General features: G+C 40.0%; 1 long non-coding RNA gene across 1 annotated transcript in view; it reads left to right on the top strand.

Moving 5' to 3' along the window:
- The first annotated feature begins 834 nt into the window (after positions 1-834).
- LOC116216535 overlaps positions 835-19,719 on the top strand; it is a 79,386-nt gene continuing 60,501 nt past the window's right edge. The window contains exons 1-2 of the long non-coding RNA XR_004159463.1: positions 835-1,706; positions 16,329-16,415. This is a non-coding gene — a long non-coding RNA (uncharacterized LOC116216535). The remainder of the gene's footprint in view (positions 1,707-16,328; positions 16,416-19,719) is intronic.

Raw genomic sequence — 19,719 nt, 5'->3', positions numbered from 1 at the left:
TGTTATCTTTTATTTTAGAACGTTTCTGATGGTGCAATATCATTCTGAAGGAGATCAGAAAACCTGTACATTGAGGCTCTGACTTGGTCAGCTGAAAGGTTCTTATTAATGATTTTTTTTTTCTGTTTGAAGTGACACTAGTCATATAAAAGCGAAAACTAGATTTGATGGTAAACCTGTATCAGTTGATAATTTAGTTGTACTTCCTTTTCCTGTTGCTTCTTAGTTACAGACACCAGTAATACTCATATGTTATTACTGAAGCTGTAACAAATGTGTACAGCGATATTAAGACCAACAGCTTGCAAGAAAATCAAAGATAAACTGCATTTTCCATTGTGAAAAACAGATATACTGTTCTTACTTCATGACAGCATTTAAAATAAACTGAAATCAGTAACAGAGCCTGTCAAAGCTCACTGATCTTTATTTGAGGTTATATTGAGTTTTTGCTTTATGCTTTTCTTGGGGATTGAGCATAGGCATATTTCTAAAGCTGTGTACATTTGAATACAAAAATTAATGAAAATGCCTGTTACGGTTTGCCAGAAAATTCTGTGACAGTTTTAAGGGGTCTAATTCAATCTGGTAGAGTAGTAGACAGTGAATAAACAACAATATTTTTGAAACTTTGAGTAATAAAAATATGCTCAATGGAATAAAACCTGCACCTATAAGTGATATACATTGGCATTATGTGTTTTTGTAGAACTAGCCTTACAGCTAAAAAAACCATTAGCTCTGTTTGCTTATGATCCTTATGGTGTGTTCAGATACACCAAAGACTGAATTGCAGTCTGCATGCTGCACTTGAACAGCCTCAGCAGGTAGAGACTTTGAATATGAAATGTTTTCATAGGTATTATTACAACATTTCTATTGCCTGTGATTAATTATCCCAAATGGCATTTAGAATCCCTTTGAACCAATGATCAGTGACCATTCACAGCGTGCAGGTTCCAAATGCCAAACAGATATGCTAAGTAGCCACAATGCAAACAGCAAGAAATATGTTTCTGGGAGAAAAAAAGAAAAACAAAACAAAAACAAAGTAAGGGAGTGGGGAGAAGTAAGTAACAATCGCAATCGCTTTATCAACATGTGAAGTTCACTGAAATGGAAGATTATTGGGAGATTTTTTTGAAAGGGAACTTGTGATCTGGACTCAAATGCTAAGATAGATGTGTCAAGCCTAGCTTGACAGTAAAAGCACCATACTAGGATGTGAAACTTCAAGTGAAGAACTGAAAATAGAAGTGAAACTGAAGTTAACAACTGCTTATGAACATTTTATCCTGCTCTGAGAAAATAAATGAATCTAATGTATGATTTGATGGTTGTTTTTATATGCTTTTCATTTTAATATCATTTGGCAAGTAGTCATGATCTGAATGTGGTTTGGAGCCAGCACAAGATATAGTTGCTTATAAGAGACTGTCAATGTGGAGATATGTTAGTCCTTTCTGATACCTGGTGAGAGGGGCAGTGAAAAGAGATCAGAGGACATTCTAAAAACAAAATTTTGACATTTTTTTAAAACTTCAGATTGAACTCTACCAGGTAATTACTTTTATCTAGGCTTTTTGTTGTTGTTGTGTTTGTTTGTTTGTTTTGTTTTTTCCAGACCCAGCCTTTTTGCCTTCTTTCAGCTGCTCTTCCTGTGACCAAGTTAAAAGTTGGGAATGGGAAATCCTTCACTGCTTACAGTAAGTGAAGTTTTTCATTGACTTTACTGGGCTGGGCACTGAATGCTGATTTTCAAAAAGAAGGGGTTTGACACTCTCTGAAAAGCAGTTTTCTATCAAGGACGTCAGGTTTTGCACCCAGAAATGACAGTGCTTGTATTACTAGCTGTACTTCAAAAATCTGTCCTAAAAATTTTCACTTAAAGTGAGGTAAGATTCCATGAAGACATTAATCAGTGACGTTTTTTGTTTGTGTAATACAGTACACTCCAATTAGTTTTGGAAACGGGTAATTGAGGAGTATGTTTAAAGGGATTTTCTTCAAACAGCCAGTTTTTTTCCATCGACATTCAGTGGATAATTCTTTGTTTAATGGGGATGACAATATCTTTTTTGTGGGACATAGATTTTCTGATTAGACACACTAAGCTGCTTTAATTTGCAAGCAGAGGTAGCCTTTTAAGCTTTGAAAGAGGTTTATCTTAGGTATTAAGCTCTGTGTTAAGCAATTTATGGTGGACAGGACACTGAAGACATACTCTGTACTCCAAAGGATCCAGTTATGAGACTGGTGGGTGTTTGTATCCTATATAGAGACTGTATCCACTCACAGATGATTACTGAGCAATACTGAGGAACTTGGCAGCTGCTAGTGAAAATGCCTGTGATGCAAAAAGAGGATAACTTCTGTGATCAATATAATCTATGTAAACTTCTGCAAAGGAGTTTGAAGGAGGAAAACTTGCATTCACTCTTGTTTGACTAAGACAGCAATCACAGTCAAGATTTCAGAAAGACCCACTGGAACTTTACTAGGGGCTGTCAGTGCCCCGTGCTCCTGTTCTGCTGGCAGAATTCCAACTTAACTGAATTTCTGCTCAGGACAGCAGCACGCTCCCTCTTCTTCCTCAGCTTTTCTGTTGTTCTCTGATTTATGCTTGCTATCTTTTACATCAGAAGAGTTTGCATTTCAGATATGAATCTTCCTAGTGAAGTGTTTTATATCCAAAATAAAATCAATGTTTTGGTACAGATGTTTAGAAATACCATCTCCAAATGTGTATTAAGTCTAATGCAAGAGGAGGTACAGTTCCAGTAGCATGTTACCTGCTTTTGTGTGACTTGTCATCTTCTTAATAATCTCTGTGCCTGTGGTGACCCAGGCTGATCACTTATCTGGAAGACCGGGACAGTTAAATGTGCATGTGGCATTAAAGCCTGGGAGCTGCTTTCCATTTGTTTATTTGGTTATTGCATGTGTACTGAGAGAAAGGAGCCTTGTGTTCTCTGGGGAATTGTGATTATACAGTTCTGTACCGTGAAGGGCAGAATTTGGCCCTCTTTGATCATCGCCTTTATTGATGGCCTTGCTGCAAAGGTTAAAGGGAGCTTCTTGCTCTGAAAGCTTGGAAACAGCCCATCTGTCAAAGAACCACCTTTATTTGTTAAAAGCTTTTCAAGCTTAGAGACCTGGAAGAGCCCCAGTAAAATCAATGAAAAACTATCCAAGATAAACAGGCTTACAGATGAATAAATGCTTACTACTATTTTTAGTCTGAGCTCACAAAATCTCTTTCTGACTGCCTGGCCTTTTTCTCTAATAAAACAACTAATTCTCCAAATATTAATAGAGGCCTATTGTCAGGCTTGGGGCTCGCAATTCTTCCTGAGCTTAAACAGAAGAACTGCAGTTAGATGAAACCTTTTCCAAATTGTCCTGGAAATACTTGCTGAGCACAGTTCCTGTCTCACCAAAGACTGATCTTTCCACAAACTCTAGGCAGTGATGCATTAGAGAAATGGTTAGCAACAGTGCAACAAATGAAAGCTTTGCTCGTTCATTACTGTAGCTAGCAGGAAGGATTTCTGTACAAGCAGACATAAACAATCCCCTAATTTACTGGTGCAGTTTTCCAGAGTGTTGAGCACTCAGAGCTGTAGTAAAACATATGGTTTAAATGAAGATGGAAAGCCATGCGAAGAGGGGATAGAGAGTCTCTGGGACAGTCAAACCTTTCTCTGAAACCATGCTTCTAATCTGCTTTATTGGTGTTACAGTATATAGATTTATGCACTAAACGTGGGGGGAAAAAAAAACTCTGCTGTATTTACATATTCTAGATGTGGCTTATTTGAATGGCTAGGTGTACTGACATCTTCAGCACAGAAGATCTTTGCTCTTATTCCTGATGTGTCTCACAACAACAGAGTTCTGGGTTAGTTTGCTGCTTCATCTCCCTCTTGACCTGCATAGCAAAAAAACTGAGGGGTTGTTTATTCAAGTTTCTTCTTAAACTGCCTTGCTTTGATGTTGAAAAGCCTCAGCCTGCAGAATGCAGCTCCTTGCTGAGGCACACAGTCAGGAGTATATTCAAAAATTTGACTTTCCTTTGAAGTGGGTATAATTTTGCCTCAAACCAGCTCACTACATAGCTGTGTTTACTGGTGTGTCCCTTTGTACTGAAGTAATTGGTCGTCTAGCGATGGGCTAGCATGACTTTCAGTAAGAGGAACAGACTTATGCTTTGGGAATGCTTTGTAATGGAGTTTTTATGTCTGTGATGTACTAGTACGATTAGATTGCCTATGTCTGCTTGAGACCTTGATATGCATGTGGCTAAGGCTTCTACCTGCTTGAGTGAGAGCAAAGAATACCTTTTTGGATTTGCCCAACCCTTCTGTGGCCTGCATCTGCATTTTTGTTGCGTGCAAAAGGTCAGCTTATAGGGACTTTCTGGTTTTCACTTGTTCAAGAAAGAATTTTTTGGTTTGAGGCTCTTGGCTTGTGGTGTGTGTCTAGGAAGTCAGCCAAGAGGAACAGAAGAGCGTGAAGCTGACATGATGCCTGCCTTGTGTCTCACGCTGCAAAGCTTGCCTTCTTCACCTCATAGCCTACGTCCTGCTTTTGTTAAATGACTAACTTCATGATACCTCAAGAGTATTTGTATTTTTAACTAGTGAACTCTTGCCATACTCATGGTTTGTATTTACATTTGTGCATCTCTGATTATAGCCCAGTTCGCCCCCTGTAAATATGACTGAAAGGCAATAGCCCTCAGGGTTGCAATGAGCAGCAGACCAGAGGCAGGATGACAATGCTCACAAGGGAGTTGGACAAGGTCTTGGCCTGAAGTTCTGCACTAAGCTTCTGTCTGGATTAGTACGAAGATAGCCTGGAAATAAGTAAAATGAATGGGAAATGTGCCTTAGTGCCTGGAGCTGTGTTGTGGTCAACAGCCCAGGTGAGGGCCTCGGGGCTCAGAGCTTGATACTGAATCTACAAGCAGTCCTATAGGCACTGTAAGCAAGCAAGCATGTTTGTGCTCATGTTGGCTATTAGAGCTGCTGCATACTTCTCTTTACTAGCATTGATTTTCACTGTTTTGGGCAAATGTGACCAAATAGAGTTTAGAGTCAGCACATCTTTCTCCATGTAGGAGCCCTTTCCAGAGCATACTCAAAATGTCAACTTTTGCAATATTTTCTCCGTTCTCTTATGTTGCACCCCAAAATGCTGTCCTGTTTCTATTTCCCTTTGCATTTCTGTCCCACTTCTCCTTATGGCTTAATTAGCTGTTATTCCAACTGTCTTAGGCTCAGGATAAGACTTTCTCAGCAAAGGTCTCTTCACTGAGCAGGAGTGGTCCAAACACCTGCTGCATGTTGATGGAGAGGAGATAACAATCAGTATCCATAAATCTCAGTCATTTTCCTAAATGACTTTTATTTAAAAGTATATTTCACAATCTAAAAGATGCTTTAGCAGAAAAGTCTTTAAATCTTAATCCCAAATCAGTTCAGATATTAGCTGTGAGCTGCTTTACCTGTGTTACCTGCAACGGAGTCTGGGACTGTTTTAAACACAAATTACCAACATTTATGCCTGCTTTCTTCTTCTATGTTGTAACAGCCAGAAAGCTTGATGGCCATCTTATAGGATAGGGTGGCCTTCCTCCAGGTTCCCATGTGTTCTGCAGAGCTCTGGAAGCACCTTGCTGGTGCATGTTGCTCCCAAAGTACTTATGGCTGGGTGTTGTCTTCATCCTTAACCTGACTGGAGATTCTCAGGGTGAGATTGATGTTTCTGGATTAACTACTTAGATGAAAAACCACTTGTTTTTTCTTTATTCTGTTGACAAACATTACTGGAATGTTGTGACAGAACTGTCTCTGGTTCTGGTGGTGCTTCAGTGAGGTGAGGTGCACTTGGTAACAGTTTGTACTACCAAAACCAACTCTTGTGCTCATTGACCTGGATGATGTTCAGCCTTCATTTTCCAAAGTGTGAAAGCACTTGACCTTATACCTTCTCTCGTTTTGGTGTGAAAAAAGCAAATGCCAACAGCGCAGGCAGTATAGGGAGAAATATATTCTGAACTTCTTCTGAGTCATTTTGTTTCCCTCGGGTTTGGGTGGTTTTGGGTCACAAGATGGTGCAAAGATCTTTCTATTAAGATCAGCTGCTGAAAGATTGGTGCAGCAAGATACAGACTCAATATTCAGAATAGAAGTTTGCTTGTTATTCTGCTGTACTCCGAGATGCAGAGTAGTTGTTGCAAGTCCTTATGTCTTTGAATATAAATATCTGTATTTTGTGTGAGGCATTATTTGGATTTTTATCACTAAACAGCTGACCTTTCATAATTGAAAGTTCTTTTTTTTCCTAGTGAACAGATAAAAAACAAAGAAAACTGGAGAGAAGAATTCTGAGAATTTTTCCCTCCTTTGATAATATTAAATTTAGTGAATGGAATGTCACATCATTGTATACTGTCCTGCAGGCAGAGAAGGTGCTCTTCACAAACATACTTTTGAGCTTGTAAAAACATTTAAGACAAAGAAAACCCTTTACTAAAGCACTAAAACCATCGAGAGAAGGATTCTGATGCTAGTCTTCAAAACAAAACTGCTGGACTGCAGGCAACACAGTCACACAGTCGGAAGCAGAACAAAAGACTTCTGAGGCTTAGCAAAGCCATGCAGGAGATGGGTTAGTTTGCCTGCCTGCACGGGGTTGGGAGAAAGGGTATTGGAACAAGATTAAAACATTGTTCATAGTAGGATTTCTGCACGGTTTGCACAGCTGACTGGGAAGGCAGAACAAGCCTCAGCTATCAGCAGTTATCTCTTTCCCCAAGTGGTGCTGGGGTGGGGAGATTGGGAGGGTTGCTGCTGGCTGTGAGATCAAGAGGTGCATGCCTGGCTTTGCAGCTCTCCACAGCAGGATGCATAAATGACTTCAAATAGCTGCTCAGTTCCTTACAGCTACAAGAACGCTTCTGCTTTCATTGAAAAAATCTCAGGAATACATAATACAATGTAGATACTAATATCTGTAATGCATAAAATGAATGGCAGCATAGGGAATTCTTGCATCCCTCCATAGTGCTATAGGTTGTGAAGAAAGTACAGAGGTTAATCTGAAAACTGGCTGAAACAGAAATTTTTTAAGCCCTGAACTATCCAAGCACTTTGGTTTGAATGCAGTTTTAAACTTGTATTCAGCAGGACAATTCATCTGAAACTGCGTTGGCCCTGCTCCACAGGGCTTTCTGAAGCAAAACTGGTGCATCGTCCTGAACATACTGACTTTGTACCTAAACTGCTCTCTCCTTGTAAGAGAGAGATCCAGATGCAAATTCTTAATCCTACAAAATAGTACTGGTACTTTCAGTATTAAAATAACTTGGCTTTGTGCCAGCATTACAGTGCATGTCAGTGGAAAGTTGTGTGAGATGGTGACTAAAAACCATTTTCATCAACGTGCTGGTAGTGTTCTTGAAGCAGAGACCCCTGAGCTCCTGTCATGTGAGATGTAACCATGGTTCTAATTGTGTATGGTCACTAGAAGTTTCTTGGTACTTTGCTCAATATTAACTCTGAAATTTGAATAGAGTCCTGTTTGGATAATGTATGCTCTAGCTACATGAGAAATTGTGCCACAGTAGCTTCTGTTGATGGCCATTTCTGTTCCCATTCTAAAATACAGTATGGTGGTCAGTGTTTGCAGTTTTCTTCTGTAGTGTTTAAATTTACTTTGTCTGCTTCAGTAAAGCTAAGGCCTATGATTTGCACTTCTCCATCTTGCCAAGATTGTGTGCTATTTGGACTCTATCAGTAGTGCTTGGTAAAGCTTCTGTGGGTGCCGGGTTGAGAAATGGGCTATCTGAGAGAGTGAGTGATGTGGAGGCTGTCCTGTGACTTCCATTGTCATGTCACAGCCTCCTTTGCCTCTTCAGAAACTAGACATGATTTTGCCTCTGAAATATAGTCATTAATCAGTGTGGATGTGCCGAAGAGGGAATGGAGTGTTCTTTGTCACTACTTCTTCATTTCAAATTTTAGTCTTATGACTTTCTTCAGTAAATTAGGTTGTGCAGTTAACTTACCCACATCCTGCCTTCTTTGAAACTTCTCTGACCCCGTGAGGTACGTAGCAGCTGACAGAAACATGTGGCAGGTTCTGAAAATTGATGCTGAGTATCTCCGGATGTTTCTTGAATTTGCAGAATCAAAGACCAGGAAAACACAGTGGTGTATGACTGATTATTCGGAGTGACTTTGTGGTTTCATGGCAGGAGCCTACACTACTCCTTTTCTGTTTCTGAAAGTGATCATCTTGACTGCTGAACCCACATTGGCTACAGACTATCAGCAGAGTTATGAAAGAGGGAAGCATGAGGTGGTATTTGCAGCTCTTAAAACTTGAACCAGTGAAGACTGCTGGTCTGTAAACCAGCATCTGGTTGCATATTGCACTCAGGTGCTGTTGTAGGTTAAAAACAAACAAACAAACAACTTTAATTGTGAATGTCAGTGGGCAGAATAAAATTGGGTGCTTGTGTGGGTGAGTGTCTGAAATCAAACTTTGGAATCTCAAGGAGAAGCTTGCTTCTTGCTAGCCACAGCTGATAAGTGCTGGCTGTAATTTTGATATTGTGAAAAGTTTAAAAAACAAAACAAACACATGACACATCTTGAATTCTCCAAATGGAGAAGAAACATGAGTACCACTAGCCTGATACTGAACATTCACAGTGCTTCTGCACACTGACTGTTCAGACATGGAAATCAAGGCCATGATGTTCCAGAGAGCTCTTAGAAAGAATGTGAAGATCTTGGCTGGAAGAGAGATCCTAGAAATAAGGGGGGAGAGGGTAGCTGCATGGAAATGAGTGCTGAGATATGCCTAGGAAACCTGACTGGTATATTGAGCTACCCATGAAGGGAAGACCTAAGCTAGGGAACACCTAAACTAGGGAACTAGTATATGACTGACTACTGGGGGCCTTGCAGAGCATCTAATATGTTGGTAACTGGGATGGTGAGGGTGCCAGGCTATTGGCAGACTGGGGCCTTTTGAGCTGGGGGAGCCTCGCTGGGGATGCAACATGCACATAACCCTGCACCATGACTGTGCTTAGCTCTTGCCCAACTTGTAAAGTAAGCTGAACCTCACCAAGGTGTTTAAATGATGCCCATTCTGAAAGCTGCTCCACACAACTCCCTAACGTGACATCTTGGTTGGGAGCATTACCAAACCCATAGGGACAGAGGTCCTGAGTGAGAGAAGGTGAAATCTATACTTTTGCAAATGTGCCAAAAACATTACAACCGATAATGACTGTACTCACTGAAAGGGGTATATTAAGGAATACTCAAACTTCTGAGCCAGCAAACTATTGAGCCTATCAAGTGTGGAACAAGTGAGGACCCAAGGAGGTAGTGAGAGCTGAGGTGAAATCCTCTGCATGCTGTTCCCTGGAGGAGAATTGGATTAGGGTATTGTATGCATGAAGAGTCAAGATCCACAATAGCATTTTCTCTTGTAAGCAACAACTGGTATGGAGTAAAACACATACTTCAACATTTAACATAGGTCTTGAACATCCTACAGCTTCAGAAATGGATTCTAAATCTGTTTTTTCTGGGTCTGTGTTTGTTTCTCAGGGCTTTCAGGCAGGCACACCGAATCCAAACAGCCCCTTTTCTTCCCTCCAGCTTTGTATTGGTGCATGGCCTGCAGTTCTATTCTGACCTCAAAAGGAAAATCAGATAAAACAACTGGCTGAAAGGTGGAAAAGGAGAAGTATAACATGATTTTAAGGCCATGAGAGAAGAAATGCCCATGAAAATATATTTGAGAATTGTTCATACACAGTCTCTAAAATTGGACTGTGCGATAGTTTTGGCATTCAATCTTGTCTGTACTGGCAGAGAAAGAACAGCAAGAAAAGTAAAGGAAACAAGATCTTTTTTTTTGCCTCAAAGAAGAGTACCAAAATCTAACAGCCTATATATATGGAAAACTGAATTTAGGGATTAGGAACAGGAGTGATAAAGAGGGAAAAGAGGAGATTAGCTGAAAAAATATGGAAATGAGAAAAATCCAAAAGAAAAAATGATGAACTGGGAGGCAAGGAAATGGACTTAAACTGGGGAGGAGCAAAGGAACCAAAATTAAAAAGCCATTGAGGTGCTTCGGATGCAATTAGCACACTACAAAATGTGTATTACTTACTTCTGCCACCCCTCTGTAGCAAACATACATTTGAAATTCAAATGACAAAAAAATTACTTTGCTTTTCTTCTATAATCTCCTTTTAAGAAAACTAACCATGCTTTTTTTTTTTTGTGATTGGCAGAGTGACCTCTTCAACAGTACAGGTTACAGATTCATACTTTTAACATTGTCCATCAAGTCCAGTCTATTTTTCTCCCACTGGGGAGAAGATATAATGCAGAAAGTGTAGTAATATCACAGCATCACTGTGCTGAGCCAGATAATTTGTTTACATAACGCAAGTAGAAAATATGCTTCAGGTTCTGCTTCTTTAAGGCACTTTATTTCAGAATTCTCTCTTAGCTGGGTTAGCCAGAGTCTTGGTTTTCCATTCGTTCTCATTTAGCACCAGGCTCCTCACAATTCATTATTTATCTTTCTTTGTTTCATGTGCAAATGTAAAATGTGATTTATTTATTTGTTGTGGGACAGGCCGAGTAACACAGCTTTCATGTAACATGAAATGCACAGATTCCATCCCTGCTTGCCGTGACCATTTGCCCAATTTGGGTAACACACCTGCAAAGCAGTTTCTTTAGAAATCAGTTGTTTTGTTTCCAAGCAGTCTGGTTCTTACACTGGAAAAGTGACTGTACTTCTAACTATTTTAATCGTGCTCTCAAAGAAGCCTGCCCCTTACAAAGCAGTAGGAAGGTGGGTAGTGAGACCAGCAAGGATATACTTGACAGCATGTATGCTATCCTGGCCACCACCTCCAGAGTCACTGGCAAGCCCTCTCTTGTTGTGTCCTCCTGGGATTGAAGAAAACGCATGGAGGGAAGAGGGTGACTTGAAGAGAAATGAGGGCAAATGAAGAGAGCTGGAAGGTGAGCTTGTCAAAACCAAGGGAGCAGGCTTCTTTCTTTCCCACAAATATGGGAGAACAAGAGCACAGTTAATTAGAGACAAAATCTACGTCCTTGTAAATGCTCTTCCATTAGGAACCTTTTATTCCCTGCTGCAAATATATTGTTTTTCCTAGCTGTGCTGTTACATGGATACCCTCTCTCCCATTTGTTTCTGGTCTGTGTGACAGCTCTTGAAACATTGAAAAATGCCCCAGTGAGAGAAGATCCAGATTGGAAACACCTCATCACCCATAAGCATGACAAGAAGCAAACCAGAATATGATAATGTGTGGAAATAACCAGGCTAGATGATACTGAAGAGAAACTCGCTAGCAGTGGCTGGAAGTTTCTCTCCTGTGAAAAAGCTGGAACATCCCCTGAGATTTCTTTTAAGGTTATGTTGCTGTTTTTAGGAAAGTGTTGGCATGACTTGCAGTCTGTGGCCCTCTGGCTTCCCTGCAGCTTTCAGAACTTGTTTTCTGGGACTCCCAGGCAGTGGTTACTTCTTGGATAATGGCTTGGAGGTAATTCCCTTAGTACAGGGAGCTGTAAGCTGAGCATTATGGGTCAAAGAGAGAATTTGAAGAAGTTTGCTTTGTGCTTTCCCCTTTCAATTTGTTCAGAGCAGAAACTGAAAGTCAGGGAAGCTACAGATTGAGTTGCAGAATGCTGTATGGATTTAGGGTGATCAGAACTAGCCTGAAATAACACAAAATGTGTTGGACATTTGAAATACAGTAGACAGGAAAGAGGTACTTGGAGGGAAACTAGCCTTGTAGTTTAATATGTCTACAACAGCCATTTTAACAGAAGTGCTTTTCTAACATGTTTTTGCTAGCTGCTCTGCCTTTTGTATGTGAAGAATTCTGAATTTTCAAGTTCATTTCTGTCTTTGGCTTCAGAGACATGGCAAACCTCCACTTGTGTTTAATGCAGTGTAGGCTCTCCTGATGCAGTCCTCAGCTTACATTGATGTGGATCCATGAGTTAGTGCAGTGGGACTTCTGCCATTTTCTAGCAGGGCTTTGTTTCATTGCACAGCAGCCTCCAGCATCTCCAGACATAGACAACAAGATGGCACCCAGTACTTTCAAGTAGTGAAAAAGCCATTTATCGAATATATGTAAAGAAATTAAGATCTAGTATGCTTCACAAGAATTAAATCCCTTATTTGCTTTGTGGTTTTCTTTTTGGTATGCTTTTTTTTTATTGTTTTTAAATAACATCAACTTTATTTTTCTCAGTTATTGGAGGGAAACATCTACCATATGCTGAGGCTATAACTATATTCTCAAGTAAGGTGTCTTTTAGAGGTGTTTTTAATATCTGATGTCAGGGTGATTGCTCTTTGTGGTTTTACTCAGCCCCGAAGAGGTAATACTTAATATTGTCAGGGCATGAGTTTGGATTCCACCTCAAGCCTGAGCCTGTAGTTCTCTGTCCTTTCCTTGCGTTTTGTTTTGTTGTCTTTTTTTAATCTCTCTTTGTTTTGCCCTGCAAAGGCAATTAGTGTGGCTCTCATTAAAAGTGGGACGTGATGGCTTTGTCCAGCTGGGTGAGGCACAGATCGCTGCACTTTTCCTTCCAGGTGTATTTTGTGGATTGCAAAAACTATGGGTCAGTTTCAAGTGCTCTGTGAAAACTTATTAAGATATTTAACAGGCTTCACTTATTTGCCCAGAAGTGACTCATTAGGACTACTATCAACGTGATGATTCAGGCTGTGTTAACAAGCTGAAATAAGCGGGTCGTGATCAGACATACAGATGTATTTAGATTTATTAGGAGATTTCTTTTTAGAGTCCTTCCATTAGACAGTACAGTTACAAGTGTAACAGGATTAGAGTGAGTCTAGCACAGAGGTATGTAGTCAACTTTTTACTGTACTATTTTATTTTAAAAAAAGTCTGTAAAAACTTAGGCTATCTCTTTGGCATGTGGTGTCACTGTTATATTCTCAAGCACGACAGCCTTAGTTTAAAATTCTAGGTGGCAAAAAAAAAAAGCAAACTTCTTCCTTAGAGTAATTTCTGAGCACATAAAAGCCTTCAAGACACTGATGGAAAGTCATTACTGCTTTTTTGTTGTTATTTTTTGTATGGTTTTGATTGAAGACTAACAATAACAAAAATCGGATTGTGACCTTTCCTTAGAAATTAATATTCTAGTCCTTGTTGGGGGCACTGTGTTCTGGAACCAAAAAGGGCTTCTGCTTCAGAAGAGAAATAAACCAGCCCCGTATCTCCAAAGATCCCCTGGATGCAACAGAAATACAGTTTCAAGCCCTTTGGTGTAGTCTATGCTAAGCTTGTGTCTCCTGAGCAGCCTGTAAATACTGACAGCCTCTCTCGTCCTGCAGCTGTGCCTAAAACCCCCTTAGTCTTTACAGTGGGAAATTACCAGTGCTGTAGCCACTGGCCTATTCTTCCTCACCTGCAGATATTCAAGGAAAACAGGCTGAGCTCCTGCTCCCATCCAGCACTTTTGCATACCATTATGACCTGTTGTGAGCCTGTTAAAATCTTTCAGAAGAGCAAATTTTGTTAGATCTGTCACAGCAAAAAATGTCACCTCCTTTGATGCCCCTTCAGAGTGGCAGCTTCAAGTGAAAAAGGGTGTAGGAACCAACACACTTTTCAGAGACTGGGTGATTTGAATTTTTGTCTTTTCTCCTTTGGTTAAAAATAAAAAAAAATGAAGATGCAGTACTGACACCCAGCAGCAGTCATGTGGATGGGATTCACTTTTCAGTTACGTCTACTGTAGTCCTGCAGAGGTGCAGCTTTCCTTCAAAATTCTGTCAAGAAGCAAAGCATGCTGATTTTGAACAGCATACTTTACTATAGTGAACAGTCACTGTGAGATGCTTTGGTTTTATCTCACTGTGATATCTTTGGTTTTGGCATCCTGTGACTTCAGTGTTACATCTTTTGCTGCACAGTCACTTGTGCAGGGTCCGTTCCACTTTAAGTTCTACAAAAGACATTAGGATTGCCCAGCAGGTGTAGGTCTGCACTGCAATTTTGGGCTGCTCTATGTTGAGTTTTCTAGTTGCAGTTCACACACATATGCTCTGGGTACGCAGTAATGTCAGGAGGTTGATGCTGATTGTGTATCACCTTGCAGCTGATGCCTGTAGCAGTTGAAGCTGATACAGTCTCTAGACGGATCAGGCAGAGACTTTCTTTCTGTCTTTTAGTGTAGTACGTAGGGAGGCATGTAAACAATGTGTTATCTAATACTTGATTAGCAGAAAAGGATTAAGAATGCTAAGGAAAAACAGGCTGCACTTTTGTTTTCCATTTCACAGTGTTTTTGCAATTCCTTGTGTGCTTTCTTCTCTCCTATCAGCAAGTGCAGAGATTTTTTTTTATTTTATTTTTTTAGCATAACTTAGAAGTCGCTCTTTTTCTTACCCTTTGCTCATAAAATGCTTTCAATTGAAATGACTTTCTAACAGCTTAGAATTGAAGTAATGCCTAATGGCTCTGGTGTTACCTAGTACTGAATATCACAAACTTGTGAAATTAAAATCAGAACCATCGGAAGTCAGGGAGAATTGCCATTTTCAAAAAAAATGACGGGCATCAAAGTGAAGAAAAATGAACATGTCTGAAGTGGTCAGTTCTCCTGACTGTTCCCTGTGACTTGCGTGATAGCTGGCCTGTTGTGTCTCTAAAGTCTCCAGGCGCTCTCAGACAGGTCAGCATCATCCTTGGCACCTCCCTCCTCTTCCTTGCTGGGTGCTTGAAGGCACGTGCCATCCCGTTCACATGATGTATGAGCAATGAGGGGCAGTATGGATGATCCCCTTCCTCAGCATGAAAGGGAACATTACTAGGCTGTTTCTTGTGTCTGCTTGCAACCCCTCTTGAAATGTCTTCTGAAGTGTTTCCTTTCTCATAGCTGGGCTTGCAGTGTCTTTGCCCACCTCTCTTCCCCTTCCCATTGTGAGATCTCTTGGGTTTCTTTCTTTATATCTCTTCACCAGGCAGGACTGTAGCACATAAGTACAGGGCACTGTAGGTGCCCTGGGTAGCCTGTGAACCATGCAGTGGGATAGCTGGGTGCTGGCCCTGCTGCCACTGGCAAGGCCACTGGCCTGCTCTACATAGCCTCCATGCAGCACAGTGTGGTGGCACCTGCCTTGCATTTATCTGATGGTGCTGTGGGGGGTTTTTATGAGAATGGCATTTCTCTTTGGCAGTGGAAGTAAAAGATGAATAAAGCTGCTTTCTTGTAAGGATTTCATAGCTTAGCTTGAATGATGAGAAATATGAACAGGATCTGAGCAGAGCATTGTGGGAAAATCCAAGTTCTGATTAATGCCCTGTGAATATGGGGTTCCTATCATAAGATTTATTCGCTATGTATATTCCTCTTCTCATTCTACCTTATTAAAATATCTGTTATTAAGCCCTTTGTGTCAAACCTTTCTGACAGATCCAGGAGGAGCCCTGCACCATCTCTTTCTCACCTCACCGAGCAGATTGTGAAATCCTGAGGCTGTGTGTATGATAGAATCAGATCTGGAGCACAGCCCGCCACCAACACAAAAATGAGAAGCAATATCTGAATTGTGCAGCCAAAGTATTGTTTCCAGACACCTGTATCTGACGTATGCCTTAACTGTGTCAGCTAGCCTTCCCTGTGCCGTGGTTTCCTTAAGAAGAAAACTTGGACAAGTGAACCAGAAAGAAATCATGGCCCACTCCAGTCATGTCCAGTCACACCAGTCGCTCTTGTGACTGGGACAGCAAGGCTGCAGAGCACAGTGTGGAGTCCATTCGTTATGCAGTACAGAGAAGCTGTTGTCACTGCGGTGATATTTTGGTGGTAGCTATCTGTTAGCTGAGGACTTGTGGTTTTTAAGGACGTGATATTGCTGTTTAAAAAAAAAAAAAATGTAATTAATGGAGTTTTCCTGGCTTACATTGAGTGTCTGCACATAAATCTCTAGTGGTAAAAACTGTTATAGAGACAAAGCTTTATAGACTAAGTGAAGGCTGCAATTTTAGAGATGGGTAGGCTGCGACCTTTATCAATCATAACAATGAATCGTTTATTAAATATCAAGGCATGAAGGGCTGAGCTTAGGAGTTTGGTATGCTTTACCATGAATGTTCACACAGTGTATACAGCAGTTCTTGTTTTATTTTGAGCTATCAGTAAGATAATTTTTTTTCTAACACTAATTATCCTTGTGTGCTCTGTTTTCTTCGTCTTTTACAGCCTATACTTCACAAAAACATTGCTGGTCTTGCAAAACACATGGAGGCACTTGCTATTTTAAATCTCTGCCTGCAATAAGAGTGTAAGGTTAGTATTGTTTATATTCCACAAAATCAGTCTGATTTTACATACAGACGTTTCTTTTGGTTTTGTTTTTCCGTGCTACTGCCTTGCATTGAAATTTCAGAACAAATACAAAACGTCCAGACTATGTCCAGAAGGAAGTGTCTTCAGAAGCTATATTGTCTCATCGTTGTAGGATTTTTTTTCAGCCAGATAATTATCCACCAGAAGAAATTCTAGAATGAGCACCACTATCGATGACAAAAACTACTTGTTTGTGTGAGATTTTGTTACTTAGCCGCTTAGGCACTGTTCTGAACATAACGGATTTTACTGTGAAGAAAAGTGCCAACTATGAACATTCCATTTGTTCTAAATGTTTAGAGGTTGAGATCTGTGCTAAATATTTGCTTAGATTTCACTGAGATTTTCACTGCTCTTAGAAGATCAATGTTGTATTGAAAAGCTATTATGTAAAGCTCAGCTTCTTGAAAGAGATGTGAAAATTGTAAACTATTTTTTTTTTGGCTGTCTTTTTTTTTCTTCCACATTTTCCTCCTATCTGGGACCCCTTGATTCTACTCTGTTATCACTTGTGCACAAGCAGAATAGCCTGTGATACCACTTGCGCAGATCCATTTCAGAAAACTGAACAAGACCCAAGATGATACCAGAAATGCTGAGATTGCTGGTTCACTATATTGTGTGGTCCAACAAAGGGAAAGGAGTCCTTCAAAGCCCACGTTGGCTCTGGTGAAGGCAAATGGTATCTTGATGGTTCAGTGGACAGAATTATATGTTTTGATGAAGTTGAATATTATTTTCACATACTTCTTGTGGAATTCCACCGTGGAATTTTTTCTCTGTACATTAAGTAGGGGATAGAGGACGACATACTGTCGTCAGTAAGATTCTTCTGGGATTTTATAACCTACAAATTATGTTGGTTCGTAGAAGGAAAGTTTCATACCCAGGCTTCGCACTGCTATCGAGCAGAATCACTTTGGAGTTATGAGGGGAGCTTGAATATCAGCATCTCATTTTGGATCTATGTGTTAACTTCTTTTGGTTCTTCTCATGCTGAACTTCAAGATGAGAGTAGTTCTTAAGCATTCTGGAAGAGTGGGGGTGCTTTTAATGATATAGAAAAAACTGCGGTACCAGCAAGAACGATAAAGAATCCCTAAAAGCATTAGAACTGATGTTTGATGTTTTGTTTAGGGTAGATCTTGGAATTTCTCTATGCCCTGGTTTATTTCTTATTCCCCAGATAACTTGATCTCTCAAGTAGGGACTGAGAAAGTTTTAATTCTGTGTTGGCAGCTGGACCACACTGGCATGCTGAGCTGCCATCCTTTCACTTATCTCTCACAGGAGACTACCCAAATGAAATAGCTCTGTCTCTCAGGGCACACAGAATTTCTGCATATCACACAGGGTGAGACACCAAGACAAGAGTGCTGCTATGGTGGTACCATCAGTGTTGCTGATTTATCCATCATGTTGTATTTTCTGCATCAAGAATTTCAATACCACCAAATAAATATCAAGAATGTAGTAAAGAAATGACATCCTATGTATGTATGGGAAATGTGTGTCCTCCTTATAAAAGGAGAGCCTTAGAAAGACTATATAGGGGCAAAGATCAGATGGTGCTGTCTTGAAGGAGATTCATCTTTTCCCTTTGTTCCAGTTAAAATCTGATTGTTGTGACCTTGTTGAAGTTGTGTGAGGATATTGTTGTATTTTATTTAGAAGAGCAAAGTTGAGGCAGTGTCACCACAGTCTCAAGCACAAGCTTTGTAGTATTGCTCAAGTCTGGAGTTAAATGAGGTGCTCCAAGGGATGAAGAAAAGCACGTGTGGAGTATTATCTTCTGGGTGGCCCAATTTCTGTAGGAAGAAAGGTCAGAAAAGCTTCAGAAAGTAACAACTGCTATTATTTTCTATAATTTGCCCAGCATCATATCAAGTCTTAGACCTCATGGACTACCATCCATTTACAAGCCACTTGACTAAAATGACTTATTCATCTGATTATTCATCTGCTACCATTTTACTGTGAACTGAGGAGTAATTAGTTGTTTTCACTTAGCAAGTTTAACTTTCTTTTTTTTTTTTGTTTTGGAATTATAACAACAGCAATAGCATTGTCCATTTGTTTTATGATAGAATAATTGAATGTTCAGTGGCTGAGTTATGAGACTGAAGAACAGGTAGTTTATCACAAGTGAATTGGATTACTGCTTTGCAGAACACGGGGGCAATGATGGTATCACTTAATTATAAACTTCCAAGGCAATCTGCTCAGTGTTTCTTGGAAAGCCGTCAGAGGTGCAGGGCCAAGCATGACCTTGAGATCAGTTGCTTAAGAGTTTCATGGACACTTGGAATGCACTTCCTGTGCTTTGTACCATGTTCAAGAAACACAGCTCATCCATAACAAATTAAGATCATTTACTTCCATCATTTTATTGTTGAGAGACCATAAGAAAGTGCTGTGTGCTCCAGAAACTGTGATTCAATGGGAGAGATGTAAATGCTGAGATGAGTTTGAATCATCCGCTGGCCTTGAAAAAATCAGAAACATTTGGGATCCGTTATAATTATAGTATAGTGGAGGGGAGCAATGCTGGAAACTTGCCCCACTGACATTCAGAGTTAATGATGGAAAAAACTGTGCCCTAAATGAGAACATAAACTTTTCCTGATTATTAGCAGTTATTTTTTATGAAGGATTATGAACATACACAGTCACCCCACGTAACGAATAGGCATGATTATTAAATATAACAGCCATGGTCTTTGGCATGCTGTCACTTTCAGGTGCTTTCCCTTAGCTATGTTTTCCTATGATTTCTTTCTCCCAACAATTACGGAACAATTTTATAATCTTAAGGGCAATGGCTATTTTTTCTCTTTCAATCAAGATACTTGCTGTAACTTTTTATTCACCCTGTAGGAATTTTAAAAAAGTTACCTATGTTAAACAAAACTACAGCAAGTACTTTATATATATTCCATTTATTAGAAAGCACTGTGTTTATCCTCGTTAAAGGACGTGAGGCTAGGAATATACCATATGATATAACCAAAAGAGTCTTCTGTTTTCAGACAAGGGTAGTAAAATCATGCATACATCACAAGGACAGATGTGCAATGGTGGTAAGAAATGTTCACCGCCCTCCCTCTTGTGCCCCTTGACCAACTCTTTACTGTGGTGTAGTAATTCTGGTTTCTTTCTGGAATGTGTGCAAATATACTTGATAGTCCACATGGTTCTACAGTAAATGAGTGCAATCGTAAGGACTTTATGAACTTTTGTGGTG

Source organism: Meleagris gallopavo, chromosome 4 (genome assembly GCF_000146605.3).
Source record: "Meleagris gallopavo isolate NT-WF06-2002-E0010 breed Aviagen turkey brand Nicholas breeding stock chromosome 4, Turkey_5.1, whole genome shotgun sequence".
NCBI classification, from domain to species: Eukaryota; Metazoa; Chordata; class Aves; order Galliformes; family Phasianidae; genus Meleagris; species Meleagris gallopavo.
This window is presented reverse-complemented; position numbering and strand designations above follow the sequence as displayed.